The sequence below is a fragment of the Eurosta solidaginis genome, chromosome X (assembly GCF_040869045.1).
Source record: "Eurosta solidaginis isolate ZX-2024a chromosome X, ASM4086904v1, whole genome shotgun sequence".
Lineage (NCBI taxonomy): Eukaryota > Metazoa > Arthropoda > Insecta > Diptera > Tephritidae > Eurosta > Eurosta solidaginis.
This window is the reverse complement of record NC_090324.1, coordinates 106306450-106322584: the sequence shown is the minus strand read 5'-3', so window position 1 is coordinate 106322584 and position 16135 is coordinate 106306450. Positions and strand designations below refer to the sequence as shown.

The window sequence follows — 16135 nt, the reverse complement described above, 5'->3', positions numbered from 1 at the left end:
ACCAGATTTTTGACTACATTAGGCATTCAATAAAGCACTAATGAGATGATTCAGAATTTGCATTTTGTACGGAAGATTGAGTCCAATAAAGGCTTTGTGATAAAGATTAATCTCCTGTGTAAAATTTGTATTAAGTACTCGTATATTATTATACTCAGTTGAGCAGAGCTCACAGAGTATACTAACTTTGATTGGATAACGGTTGGTTGTACAGGTATAAAGGAATCGAGATAGATATAGACTTCCATATATCAAAATCATCAGTATCGAAAAAAAATTCGATTGAGCCATGTCCGTCCGTCCGTCCGTCCGTCTGCCCGTTAACACGATAACTTGAGTAAATTTCGAGGTATCTTGATGAAATTTGGTATGTAGGTTCCTGGGCACTCATCTCAGATCGCTATTTAAAATGAACGATATCGGACAATAACCACGCCCACTTTTTCGATATCGAAAATTTCGAAAAATCGAAAAAGTGCGATAATTCATTACCAAATACGGATTAAGCGATGAAACTTGGTAGGTGAGTTGAACTTGTGAGGCAGAATAGAAAAATGGTAAAATTTTTGGACAATGGGCGTGGCACCGCCCACTTTTAAAAGAAGGTAATTTAGAAGTTTTGCAAGCTGTAATTTGGCAGTCGTTGAAGATATCATGGTGAAATTTGGCAGGAACGTTACACTTATTACTATATGTCTGCTTAATAAAAATTAGCAAAATCGGAGAACGACCACGCCCACTTTTTAAAAAAAAATATTTTTTAATTCAAATTTTAAAAGAAAAGTTAATATCTTTACAGTAAATAAGTAAATTATGTCAACATTCAACTCCAGTAATGATATGTTGCAACAATATACGAAAATAAAAGAAAATTTCAAAATGGGCGTGGCTCTTCCCTTTTTCATTTCATTTGTCTAGGATAATTTTAATGCCATAAGTCGAACAAAAATTTACCAATACTTGTGAAATTTGGTAGAGGCTTAGATTCTGGGACGATAACTGTTTTCTGTGAAAAAGGGCGAAATCGGTTGAAGCCACGCCCAGTTTTTATACACAGTCGACCGTCTGTCCTTCCGCTCGGCCGTTAACACGATAACATGAGCAAAAATCGATATATCTTTACTAAACTCAGTTCACGTACTTATCTGAACTCACTTTGTATTGGTGTAAAAAATGGCCGAAATCCGACTTTGAACACGCCCACTTTTTCGATATCGAAAATTACGAAAAATGAAAAAAATGCCATAATTATATACCAAATACGAAAAAAGGGATGAAACATGGTAATTGTATTGGTCTATTGACGCAAGATATAACTGTAGAAAAAAACTTGGTAAAATGGGTGTGACATCTACCATATTAAGTAGAAGAAAAAGAAAAAGTTTTGCAGGGCGAAATCAAAAGCCCTTGGAATCTTGCAAGGAGTACTGTTCGTGGTATTACATATATAAATAAATTAGCGGTACCCGACAGATGATGTTCTGGATCACCCTGGTCCACATTTTGTTCGATATCTCGAAAACGCCTTCACATATACAACTAAGGGCCACTCCCTTTTAAAACCCTCATTAAATAAAAAAAAAAATAAATGTAAGGCGCGATAACCTCCGAAGAGATCTAAGGCCGAGCTTATCTTCCAATTTGCGTCGTGCTCCTCTTGATTTTCCCTACAAATTGGCCGGACGGGACCTACATGTTGTATGCCGACTCCGAACGGCATCTGCAAGGCAGGTGAGTTTTCACTGAGAGCTTTTCATGGCAGAAATACACCCGGAGCGCATGCCAAATACTGCCGAGGGGCGACCCCTCTTAGAAAAATTTTATTCTAATTGAAAAACCTTATTTCTAAAATTTTGATGTTGCTTTGCTCGGGGTGTGAACCCAGGGCATACGGTGTGGTAGGCGGAGCACGCTACCATCACACCGCGGTGGCCGACCCTCATTAATACCTTTCATTTGATACCCATATCGTACAAACACATTCTAGAGTCACCCCTGGTCCACGGTTATGGCGATATCTCGAAAAGGCGTCCACATATAGAACTAAGGCCCACTCCTTTTTAAAATACTTATTAACACCTTTCATTTGATACCCATATCGTACAAAAAATTCTAGAGTCACCCCTGGCCCACCTTTATGGCGATATCTCGAAAAGGCATCCACCTATAGAACTAAGGCCCACTCCTTTTTAAAATACTTATTAACACCTTTCATTTGATACCCATATCGTACAAAAAATTCTAGAGTCACCCCTGGTCCACCTTTATGGCGATATCTCGAAAAGGCATCCACCTATAGAACTAAGGCCCACTCCTTTTTAAAATACTTATTAACACCTTTCATTTGATACCCATATCGTACAAACAAATTCTAGAGTCACCCCTGGTCCACCTTTATGGCGATATCTCGAAAAGGCGTCCACCTATAGAGCTAAGGCCCATGCCCTTTTAAAATACTCATTAACACCATTCATTTGATACCCATATTGTACAAACGCATTCTAGAGTCACCCCTTGTCCACGTTTATGGCGATATCCCGAAAAGGCGTCCACCCATACAACTAAGGCCCACTCCCTTATAAAACACTTATTAACACCTTTCGTTTGATACCCATATTGTACAAACGCATTCTAGAGTCAACCCTGGTCCACTTTTATAACGATATTCCGAAAAGGCGTCCACCTATAGAACTAAGGCCCACTCCCTTTTAAAATACTCATGAACACCTTTCATTTGATACCCATATAGTACAAACAAATTCTAGAGTCACCCCTGGTCCACCTTTATGGCGATATCTCGAAAAGGCGTCCACCTATAGAACTTAGGCCCACTCCCTTTTAAAATTATCATTAACACATTTCATTTGATAGCCATATCGTTCAAACAAATTCTAGAGTCAGGCCTGGTCCACCTTTATGGCGATATCCCTAAATGGCGTCCACCTATAGAACTATGGCCCATTTCCTTTAAAATACTCTTTAATACCTTCCATTTGATACACATGTCATACAAACACATTCCAGGGTTACCCTAGGTTCTTTTTACAACATGGTGATTTTCCCTTACTTTGTCTTCACAGCTCTCAACTGAGTATGTAATGTTCGGTTACACCCGAACTTAGCCTTCCTTACTTGTTTTTTTTTTTAATATTTAAGTGTGGGAAATTTTTTTGTATTGAACAAAAATTTAAATAATTTACATAGTAATTAAGCATATATGTACATTCGGTATATAATAAAATCTTAGAAAAAACGAAAAATAATAATTCACAACAAGATTCTTTGTTGCATTAAGTGACTATTGTTTTGCAAACCTTTTGGACAAACGAAAGGTCCTAATTTTATTATACTTTTTATAAAATTATTATATATCATAAAACTAACTTAAGAGTTTTGGTCTCGAACCGTTAATCTTTTTGTCTAAATTATGGCAGCGGCTTCTAAAGTTATTATTTTTAAACGTATAGTAAAATTTACTCGGATCGTAGTAGAATTCAAATGCAGTTATGTATGATATGTATGCCAAATTTGTCAGAATAAGGTGATGGCAAATGGTATTCAACCCAATTCGCCGTGTAGAAGAGTGTCAAGTCAAAATATGCATTGATTTCGATCAACTGACATATTGTTGTACTAAGGCATTTTTATGATTGTGACCCCTGTTTTTTTGTCAGTGAAGCTTCTTAAAATGTTTTGCCTTGGCAAATTGTAATCCTTTTCGGAGCATATCCTCGGAGGTTAATCCCTTAAAAGGAAGTGTAGACACAGCTCCTAAAAATTTAAAAGTTGAAATTCAAAAAACAATGTATTTATATAAGGGGTTATATGTAAATACCTGCCAATGCGCTATACAAGTTTGGGAACGATTTCAGCCCAATTTTGCCGTGAGTCCCGTCCAAATTCAGAGCAATTATCACGTTTGTTTTTATAATCAGTGGTACATTTTTGATATTGTTGCATAATATTGATGCAATCGTAGATTCCTGTAAAAGCGACAAATGGTATTTAAAAGTATTTAAAAGTTGATATTTAGCTTACATATACATCTCTGTTAGACGATGTAATTTTTTCGTCCAATTGCTGCATCTCATGTACGTCACAAAGTGGAAAATACTTTACGACAGGTGTATTTTGTACTTACTGACGAACTAACTGCTCGATAGCAACTTTCAGCCCAGCTATGGCATCCATGATAGCGGTATTTTAGGTATCAACTATCATTTGCAGGTGATCAAATTTTTCTAATTTCTTCTCAATTGATTGTAGTAGCCTCTCAAATATTTTACAGTGGCTGCAGCACACAACTTCGAAAACGCTTTGGGTGGCTTCTATAATAAATTGAAAAATGATCATTAATAGTGTGAATCAATAATCCTGTATCAACTGAATTAATTTCGATCAGGGTTTTTTTGCAAGCTAGTGGAAATAAAGCGCTCAGTAAATTACCGAATTTCCAAGAAAGCACAACACGAACTCAGCTAGTTCAGTTGAGTAAACGGTTTGCCAAAGCAGGTAAAAAGAGAGCCAGTTAGCCGAGATCCTTTCACCACTTGCATAGTTCCGCCATGATGAAAGTGTATAGCTACTTGGAGCGTTTCCTTTTCAGGTCGCTTGCAAAAAACATTATTATTTAAATTTACCGACATATAAGGCAAACTTTACGTAGCCGAGATATTTTTCATTGCGCAGTTTTTGTTATTGTGTGATAAAACTTGGCAATTCTTTACGACAGCATGACACTGCTAATACGCGTCCAAATCGAGAGAGGTATCAAACGACGTGTCTTGACATCAGTATTAATAATCCGAAGGCGGAAAATAAAAATGTTGACTCGTTCAAAAGATATTAACAAAAAACTGAAAAAAGACCCGCGGGTACCTCCGAAACCGGGGGTGGTATCCATAGTATTTTTGCGCTGGCGGCCTTCGACCGCGCTTATAAACAATTACCCTGGGTGGGTCCAACACCGGTTTGGATACCAAAACTATATCCACGCAAACCACTTATTTTCTCAATTTTTTTAGTGGGTACAGAACATTAAAAAAACCACATGAAAATCGCCAACTTCAACTGCAAATATCTCCGGACAGATATACAATTTTTCTTTTCCGCCTTCGGATTATTGTTCTCAAGATTGACACCTCTTTTGACACCTCACTCGATATTTTTTGACGCGTATTAGCAGTCGACCGCTCAACTAGACTTTTACCATTTTTTATAAGCGCGGCCGAAGGCCGCTAATGCAGAAAGGTGTTCTGCGCAAAAATACTATCGATCCCACCCCCGATTTTGGAGCGCTCCAGGGACATTTTTCGGTTTTTTGGAAATAACTTTTGACAGAAATAAAATTTTGTATTTCCGCTCTCGGATTCGTGGTCCTGGGATCAAAACGCATCTTATGACGCATCTCCCAATATTTTTGGTCGAGTTTTAGCAGTTGTGAGCTAAAGTAAACAATTACCCGAAAAAGTGCCTTTGGTTTAGTTTTCTCATATACTAATTTTCAACACAAAATTATATACTATGTAACATACAAAAATAGCTTCGGAAATATAGATTTTATAAAAACATTTTTTAAAATACTTCAGTCTACGGAAAAGGCAAGTATGAGTTCCTAAAAATTAAGCACTTTAGGATAAATTATATAGGATATATAGGTACTCTTCATTTACTTCGCCAACACAGAACTTGAAAAAAATGGAAGTTCTGAATATACTTGAAAAAAGAATAGATTCTCTCAATCGCGCATTGGGCCCACTTTACGAAGATGGCAATACAGCCACTGCAACTGACACCGCTGAGATCAATAAATTTGCAGGTACTCCATCAGAAACAATTGCTGACTCCTTTCTAGCAATCAATAGTATGTTAAATGGAGTTATTGGCAACCGAGAACAAATCACTAATACTATTTCACGTGCTCCTGAGCCGGAAAAATATTCCAAACACAATTTTTTAGAGATAACCCAGCAAGTGCGTTCTAAAGGGGTAAACCTGAATGCTACAGATCCAGATTTACATGGAGTTTGATCAATTGGAACGCATCAAACAACTTGAATCCATACTCGGTGCTGAATATTTTCACAGTATACCGGGTGAACGTACTGAAAAGCTAATACGACATGCAGAAGATAATACAAAATTTGCACAAGAAGCGGAATTAATCGAAGAAAATCTGACCTTGCCTATGAAGAGGTACGGTGAAGTACAAAATAATTTATTCGAATCACTTGAGGCTATGAATAAACGACTAGAAGAAAAAATTTAAGCAGAGAAGCGTGCAGAAAGCGAATTGGATATTGGGGCACCTTGGTTGCTGTGTACTATTTGGGATGGTTGAGGTTAAAAGGTTCCACAATTATTAAAAAACCTCAAAATCAAAATATGTTTTGTATAAATATGAAGTACGTTAAGTTAGCAGTAGTAGAGGGTAGTGTATATTTTTTAGTTAAAGGATCTTTAATAAAACAAAAATACTTGATTTTCCCCAAAGGAAAAATTTGTCCAGCCCTACAATTATGTACAAATTTAAAAGAACATGCAATTTATGTGTTAACCCGCAAGCAGCCAAGTTTACTGTTGAATATGATCTTGTTCATCCTACTAAATAATAATAGTGTATTTTCTCGGTAAATATCCGGGGATATTAAGCCCGCTTCTCTTCCAATATGTGGTGTGCTCTTTTTAATTGTTCCCACTGATCATCCTAAACGTTTTTAGCCGACTCCGAGTGCATCTGCAGATGACTTTTGCTGAGAAACATTCATGACAGAAACACAATCGAAGAGTTTGTCAAGCCACCAAATCTGTTTGAAGTAAGTTGTTCGCCCACTTTTAAAAAGGATAAAAAACATTCTCCGAAAATTTAACCCTTACTTCGGCGTGGTCGGTAAGTCCTAGTAATTTAGGTTCGATAAAAGGCGCAACAATTTTTCTTAATTAATTCGATTCCATCACCTGTATTTTTTTTTATATTTTACGCATTTCGTTGCTGTTTTGTTTTTAATATATCTTAAAAAGGGCTACATAGATTTCAAACTGACTAATCCCAACTGTACCCAAAAGGGACTTAAGGGGATCAATTATGCCCAACTGTAGACAAAAGAGATCAATCGGGGATCAATCTCTTTAGGGATTAATCGCACGATTTTTTGCAGGGATAGTATAAAACAAAGTCGCTTTTTCTGTTCCTATTAGGTCCGACACATAAGCAGCTTTTCATATAGATGAGTTTAACACAAGCTTATGCATTATGAGTAGATTGCAAGCATTTTTATGGAGAACGGTAGAATGAGCGACACTGGCGCCATCTGATATTGAAAATTAGCCATCTCCCAAATTTTGTTACAAGCAAATCATAAGAAGAAGAATATGAAATTTGTTTTGGTTAAGGGTGTTGACACCTTTGCAAGAGAAATTATTTTTCCCACTGGTTGGTAAATTTTCTAACATTTTTCGCAAGTAAAAACTGTAATATAACAAATGAATACGACGCAAAATATGTTAGCAAGTATCTTTGTTGTATAGGGATAATGTTTATGCCATTGCTTTGCGAAAATTTTTATGTGAATGGGCAAGGCGAAATAAACTTCAATTGCCAAGTCTGAAGTTCTTTCATATTTACAAACGCAACATCTTGGTTGATTGTGGCGATATTATTGGAATGCATAAACTTGTGTTAAGCGCATCTTTATGAAAAATGTCATTGTGTCACGGCCTTATGTCCCTTTGTATGCTTAAACCTTTAAAAATACGCAACGGATTTTGATGCGCTTTTTTTAATAGATAAAGAGTGTTTGAAGAGGAAGTAACGGATGAACATATTTGGCTGAAAATTGGTGCAGGGGTAGCTTAGAACCAGGAGACAGGCATAGGCTAATTTTTATCCCGTTCTGGATAGGGTCCTGAGATCAAAACGTGGACGTGGGTAATCCTGGGATATGATTGTACAATATGGGTATCGAATGAGTACTTTGATACGGGGTATTTTTTGTACCCGCGGGTAACTAGGGTCTCGAGATATAAGCGAAAACGTGGACGCGGGTACCCTTAGAGGGTGTTTATAGAATATGGATAACGAATGAAAGATGTTGATGAGTGCTTTAGTACAGGGTAGTCTTCATACCTATTGGCGACTGGGGTCTCGAGACTGAGGCCAAATCGTGGACCCGGTTACCCCCAGAAAGTGTTTATACAATATGGATAACAAATGAAAACTGTTGATGAGTGCTTAGGTACAGGGTAGTTTTCATACCTATTTGTGAAGGGTCTCGAGATATAGGCCAAAACGTGCGTCAGGGTAACACTAGGATATGTTTTTACATTTTGGGTATAAAATTGAAGCTGTTGATGAGTGCTTTAGTACAGAGTAATTTATACCGCTGGGTGACTAGGGTGTCGAGATATAGGCCAAAACGTGGACCCGGATACCCCTAGAATGTATGTGTAATATGGATATCAAATGAAAGCTGTTGCTCAGAGCTTTAAAGTAATTTTCATTGTGATATTCGATTTAGTCGCATAAACCTGGCAAAACTGATAAATATGCATGTGAAGCCGAAAAAAAGCATGAATTGATAATACCCACATACCTATTTACATACGTCCTATTCGATTTGTCTGAAATTTGGTATATAAATTTGTCTATATTAGTATTTACGATCCTTTTTTCGGGGAAGTAGACCAGAGACGGGCTGGGAATGCGATTAGGACTAGGATTGGGACTGACACTCGGAGTGGGAATAGAGCTCGGAATGTTATTGGAACAAAATACATACCACCCTCTGGGACTGGCAATAAGGGATAAAGAAGAATGGGAAAAATTTGAGAGAAGAGAAAAAAGGGAAGGGTAAGGGACTGAGAAAGAGATATAGTGAGACGAAAATAGAGATAGATGAAGCGAAAAAGACGGAGGGAGGAGTTAATAAAATGATTAAGAAAAAGTGAAGAGGGGACGGCAGAGTTAGAGAGAAAAAGCTTATTAAAATGTATGCAGGTAGACCAAATTTAGGGCAGAATAACGTCTGACGGGTCTGCTAGTAACTATATAAACTGAGCACGAGGTTAAATATAGTACAAAAACAATCTTCTGCAGTGAAGAGGAGTGGTACCATACCAATAACAAAAAGTCTTAAATTGTGCGAGAGTTTGAAATGAGATAAAACTGAAATTAGCAAAGAAAGCAAAAACGACGCCCAATGGCTAGGTGATTGTGATTTCTCCGGCTTGCCCGTTGTTCGATGCTCGGTAAAACCTGTTAAAAAAAAAAACAAGTAAGGAAGGTTAAGTTCGGGTGTAACCGAACATTACATACTCAGTTGAGAGCTATGGTGACAACATAAGGGAAAATAACCATGTAGGAAAATGAACCGAGGGTAACCCTGGAATGTGTTTGTATGACATGTGTATCATATGAAAGGTATTAAAGAGTATTTTATGAGGGAGTGGGCCATAGTTCTATAGGTGGACGCCATTTAGGGATATCGCCATAAAGGTGGATCAGGGTTGACTCTAGAATTTGTTTGTACAATATGGGTATCAAACGAAAGGTGTGAATGAGTATTTCAAAAGGGCGTGGTGTTTAGTTCTATAGGTGGACGCCTTTTCGAGATATAACCATGAAGGTGGACCAGGGGTGACTCTAGAATGTGTTTGTACGATATGGGTATCAAATTAAAGGTATTAATGACGGTTTTAAAAGGGAGTCGTGGTAGTTGTATAGGTGGTCGCCTTTTCGAGATATCGGCATAAAGGTGGACCAGGGGTGACTCTAGAATGAGTTTGTACAATATGGGTATCAAACGAAAGGTGTTAATGAGTATTTTAAAATGGCGTGGGGCTTAGTTCTATAGGTGGATGCCTTTTCGAGATATCGCCATAAAGGTGGACCAGGGGTGACTCTAGAATATGTTTGTACGATATGGGTTTCAAATTAAAGGTATTAATGAGGGTTTTAAAAGGGAGTGGTGGTAGTTGTATAGGTGGTCGCCTTTTCTAGATATCGTCATAAAGGTGGACCAGGGGTGACTCTAGAATGCGTTTGTACAATATGGGTATCAAACGAAAGGTGTTAATGAGTATTTTAAAAGGACGTGGGGCTTAGTTCTATAGGTGGACGCCTTTTCGAGATATCGCCATAAAGGTGGACCAGGGGTGACTCTAGAATGTGTTTTTACGATATGGGTATCAAATAAAAGGTATTAATGAGGGTTTTAAAAGGGAGTGGTGGTAGTTGTATAGGTAGTCGCCTTTTCGAGATATCGGCATAAAGGTGGACCAGGGGTGACTCTAGAATGTGTTTGTACAATATGGGTATCAAACGAAAGGTTTTAATGAGTATTTTAAAAGGGAGTGGGCCTTAGTTCTATAGGTGGACGCCTTTTCGAGATATCGCCATAACGGTGGACCAAGGGTGACTCTAGAATATGTTTGTACAATATGGGTATCAAATGAAAGGGGTTAATGAGCATTTTAAAAGGGAGTGGGCCTTAGTTCTATAGGTGCACGCCTTTTCGAGATATCGCCATAAAGGTGGACCAGGGGTGAATCTAGAATGCGTTTGTAAAATATGGGTATCAAACGAAAGGTGTTAATGAGTATTTCAAAAGGGGTTTAGTTCTATAGGTGGACGCCCTTTCGAGATATCGCCATGAAGGTGGACCAGGGGTGACTCTAGAATGTGTTTGTACGATATGGGTATCAAATTAAAGGTATTAATGACGGTTTTAAAAGGGATTGGTGGTAATTGCCTAGGTGGTCGCCTTTTCGAGATATCGGCATAAAGGTGGACCAGGGGTAAATCTAGAATGAGTTTGTACAATATGGGTATCAAACGAAAGGTACTAATGAGTATTTTAAAAGAGCGTGGGGCTTAGTTCTATAGGTGGACGCCTTTTCGAGATATCGCCATAAAGGTGGACCAGGGGTGACTCTAGAATGTGTTTGTACGATATGGGTATCAAATTAAAGGTATTAATGAGGATTTTAAAGGCAGTGGTGGTAGTTGTATAGGTGGTCGCCTTTTCGAGATATCGGAATAAAGGTGGACCAGGGGTGACTCTAGAATGCGTTCGTACAATATGGGTATCAAATTAAAGGTATAAATGAGGGTTTTAAAAGGGAGTGGTGGTAGTTGTATAGGTGGTCGCCTTTTCGAGATATCGGCATAAAGGTGGACCAGGGTGATTCTAGAATGCGTTTGTACAATATGGGTATCAAACGAAAGGTGTTAATGGGTATTTTAAAAGGGCGTGGGGCTTAGTTCTATAGGTGAACGCCCTTTCGAGATATCGCCATAAAGGTGGACCAGGGGTGACTATAGAATGTGTTAGTACGATATGGGTATCAAAATAAAGGTATTAATGAGGGTTTTAAAAGGGAGTGATGATAGTTGTATAGGTGGTCGCCTTTTCGAGATATCGGCATAAAGGTGGACCAGGGGTGACTCTAGAATTTATTTGTACGATATGGGTATCAAATGAAAGGTGTTAATGAGTGTTTTAAAAGGGAGTGATCCTTAGTTCCATTGGTGGACGCCCTTTCGAGATATCGCCATAAAGGTTGACCAGGGGTGACTCTAGAATTTATTTGTACGATATGGGTATCAAATGAAAGGTGTTAATGAGTGTGTTTTAAAAGGGAGTGATCCTTAGTTCCATTGGTGGACGCCCTTTCGAGATATCGGCATAAAGGTGGACCAGGGGTGACTCTAGAATTTATTTGTACGATATGGGTATCAAATGAAAGGGATTAATGAGCATTTTAAAAGGGAGTGGGCCTTAGTTCTATGGGTGGACGCCTTTTCGAAATATCGCCATAAAGGTGGACCAGGGGTGACTCTAGAATGCGTTTGTACAATATGAGTATCAAACGAAAGGTGTTAATGAGTATTTTAAAATGGCGTGGGGCTTAGTTCTATAGGTGGACGCCTTTTTCGAGATATCACCATAAAGATGGACTATGGGTGACTCTAGATTGTGGTTATACGATATGGGTATCAAATTAAAGTTATTAATGAGGGTTTTAAAAGGGAGTGGTGGTAATTGTATAGGTGGTCGCCTTTTCGAGATATCGGCATAAAGGTGGACCAGTGGTGACTCTAGAATTTATTTGTACGATATGGGTATCAAATGAAAGGTGTTAATGAGTGTTTTAAAACGAAGTGATCCTTAGTTCCATAGGTGGACGCCCTTTCGAGATATCGCCATATGTTTGTACGATATGGGTATCAAAATAAAGGGGTTAATGAGCATTTTAAAAGGAAGTGGGGGCTTAGTTCTATAGGAGGACGCATTTTCGAGATATCGCCATAAAGGTGGACCAGGGGTGACTCTAGAATATGTTTGTACGATATGGGTATCAAATGAAAGATGTTAATGAGTATTTAAAAAGGGTGTGAGGCTTAGTTCTACAGGTGGACGCCTTTTCGATATATCACCATAAAGGTGGACCAGGGGTGACTCTAGAATGTGTTTGTACGATATGGGCATCAAAATAAAGGTATTACTGAGGCTTTTAAAAGGGAGTGGATGGTAGTTGTATATGGGAAGGCGTTTTCCAGATATCGACCAAAATGTGGACCAGGCTGACCCAGAACATCATCTGTTGGATACCGCTAATTTATTTATATATATATAATACCGCGAACAGTATTCCTGCCAAGATTTCAAAGGTTTTTTATTCCGCCCTGCAGAACTTTTTCATTTCATTCTACTTAATATGGTAGGTGTCACACCCGTTGTACATACAAAGTTTTTTTCTAAAGTTATATTTTGCGTCAATAAACCAATCCAAATACCATGTCCTTTTTTCGTATTTGGTATAGAATTATGGCATTTTTTCGTTTTTGATAATTTTCGATATCGAAAAAGTGGGCGTGGTCATAGTCGGATTTCGGCCATTTTTATACCAATACAAAGTGTGTTCAGATAAGTACGTGAACTGAGTTTAGTGAAGATATATCGATTTTTGCTCAAGTTATCGTGTTAACGGCCGAGCGGAAGGACAGACGGTCGACTGTGTATAAAAACTGGGCGTGGCTTCAACCGATTTCGCCCTTTTTCACAAAAATAAGTTATCGTCCCAGAGTCTCAGACCCTACCAAATTTCACAAGGATTGGTAAATTTTTGTTCGACTTATGGCGTTAAAAGTATTCTAGACAAATTAAATGAAAAAGGGCGGAGCCACGCCCATTTTGAAATTTTCTTTTATTTTTGCATTTTGTTGCACGATATCATTACTGGAGTTGAATGTTGACATAATTTACTTATATACGTAAAGATATTAAATTTTTTGTTAAAATTTGACTTAAAAAAACAATTTTTTTTAAGTGGGCGTGATCGTTCTCCGATTTTGCTAATTTTTATTAATTGTTAGGTTTATTGAGCTAAAAGGTGTAAGTGGTGACTTTGTTTTGAATATGTACTTAAGTATATATTAAATTAATTATTATTATTGTTTTGTTTTGTCCCAGTCCTGATGATGACTTCAGATTGAAGTTGAAATATCGACCAAATAAATTATAAATGAATATAAACTAAAAAATAAGTTGTATTCATCTTGAAGCCTTTTAGCTCAATAAACCTAACAATTTACAATATTCAAGGCTATTAACTTGTATTAAAATTTTTTATTAATCATACATATAATAATAGGAGTAACGTTCCTGCCAAATTTCATCATGATATCTTCAACGACTGCCAAATTACAGCTTGCAAAAATTTTAAATTGCCTTCCTTTAAAAGTGGGCGGTGCCACGCCTGTTGTCAAAAATTTTACTAATTTTCTATTTTACGTCATAAGTTCAACTCACCTACCAAGTTTCATCGCTTTATCCGTCTTTGGTAATGAATTATCGCACTTTTTCGGTTTTTCGAAATTTTCGATATCGAAAAAGTGGCCGTGGTTATAGTCCGATATTGTTCATTTTAAATTTCGATCTGAGATGAGTGCCCAGGAACCTACATACCAAATTTCTTCAAGATACCTCAAAATTTACTCAAGTTATCGTGTTAACGGACGGACGGACGGACATGGCTCAATCAATTTTTTTTCGATCCTGATGATTTTGATATATGGAAGTCTATATCTATCTCGATTCCTTTATACCTGTACAACCAACCGTTATCCAATCAAAGTTAATATACTCTCTGACCTCTGCTCAACTGAGTATAACAAAGAGACAAGTAGTCGCGATTGAGCAACAAAAGACGAAAGACGATTTCTTAAGTAACGACGGCATTTTGAGACAAAATATTTTGATACTTAAATTAAAACATTTTGATACTTACAATTTAATTTTGAAACTTAAAATAACTTTTATCCTTTAAAATCCTTTTATTATACTAAATAAAAACCCACATCGTTTGTTATATACTGTGTTGGTGTGATTTAGTGGAAAAGTAATAGGAATCCTACATAATATGGGAGCTAAACTAAAAGTCTAACAATAAATTACGCATTAAAGAGTAGTACATTTTGTACAAATAATAAATTTTATTCCACGAATGTAAAATACGCATTGGCAATACACAAGTGGTACCCACATGTATGTACGTACATACATTCATGCAAAACAACGCGACATATGTAGCTGTAAAACTACAAAATGTCTAAGCTAAGTGAGTTCGAGAATATTCGCGGAAATTAGCGCAAAAGCAGAAAAGAGTGCATAACAGCTCTACATAAATATATATTTGAGTGCGAGGGTGAAGGATTTAATCGACAACGTTGGCAAGACTTTGAAGGTTTCAGTTGCGATTGCGACGACAGTGCGTATACAAAAAAACTTGCATACATTAAACAAAATTTAGAAGAAGTGGATCTCGCTTCAATTTGCAGTGTACTTTGTTTAAATTACAAATATGACGATGTAGTTGGTAATGTTTTTGAGAATTTAAGAAGGGGAAATTTATTTGCTTTAGAAAAAGACGACGACGTCGACGGCGGCGAAAATGACGATCAAAACAAAGACGCTACAAATGATGAGCACAGAAATTGTGGCATTAAAAATGCACATGAATGCTTTGAAAGTTTCTGCGAGCTAAATATTGATAGTGGCCGCAATAATGCTCAAGAAACGAAACGCGTGTATGTGCAATAACAAAGGTTGGGAGTAACTTTCCGTAACATTGAAGAGACAATTAGGCCGTACGACGGCAGTGAAAAACTACCAATTAAAATTTCGATAAACGAATTCGAAGAAGTTGCAACACTATGCAGTGGGATGATTTTCAAAAACTTATACATATATGTAAAAAAATCACTAAAAGATGTAGGAAAAGCTTTTATAAATAGTGAAAGAGATATTATTACGTGGGAGAGCTTGAAAGAAGCTTTGTGTGAAGAGTTCGAATCTTCGGTTAATAGTGCCGATGTGCATAAGCAATTAACAGAAAGGAAAATGAAAACGTTCATGAATATTTTATACACATGAAAGAACTAGCTGCCCGCAGCAACATTGAAGAAAGTGCGTTAGTATCATATGTTAATGATGGCATTCAAGATTTAAGTGTGAATAAAGCAATTTTGAACGGCTCAGAAAATATAAAACAGTTCAAAGAAAAGCTCAAATGTAATGGAAAAAATGCATAGTATGAGCAAACAAGAACTTGTACAAAAAGGTGCGTATATGCAAAACAAAAATGCGAGTAATATTAGAAAAATGCTTAAAGAAGTAATTTGTTATTTGTGGCATAAAAGGTGATACAAGTTTAGAATGCAAAAACAAAAGAGAAGGGTAATAAATGCTTCAAATGCAATACATTTGGTCACATTGGGAAAAATTGCCCAAAGCTTAAAACCGATGACCAAAAAGTGTAAACACAAGAATTGTGCGTAAAAGTGTTATGCATAAAGAAATACAAATTGGGTATCTTAACTGTTTAGTACTGTTAGATACAGGCAGTAAATTTAATATTATGACTGACAGAATTTACGTAAACCTATGCTGCAGACCACTAGTGTATGTTTAGTTGGTTTTGGCGACAACAATGGTGTAAATAAAATTAAGCCAAGGGGTTTAGTGAAACATGAAATAACAATTGGGTATAATAAATATAATTTGGATTTTATGGTAGTTCCGTCTAAATACATAGACGTCGATATATTGCTCGGTGAAGATTTTTGTGCGCAACC

General features: G+C 37.1%; 1 protein-coding gene and 1 pseudogene across 10 annotated transcripts in view; both read left to right on the top strand.

The window, feature by feature from the left end:
- The window catches only part of CaMKII (Calcium/calmodulin-dependent protein kinase II), a 3892153-nt gene that overhangs the window by 667301 nt on the left and 3208717 nt on the right, over nt 1-16135 (top strand). The gene's annotated exons all lie outside the window — the stretch shown is intronic.
- LOC137234502 (uncharacterized) lies at nt 5698-6340 on the top strand (annotated as a pseudogene).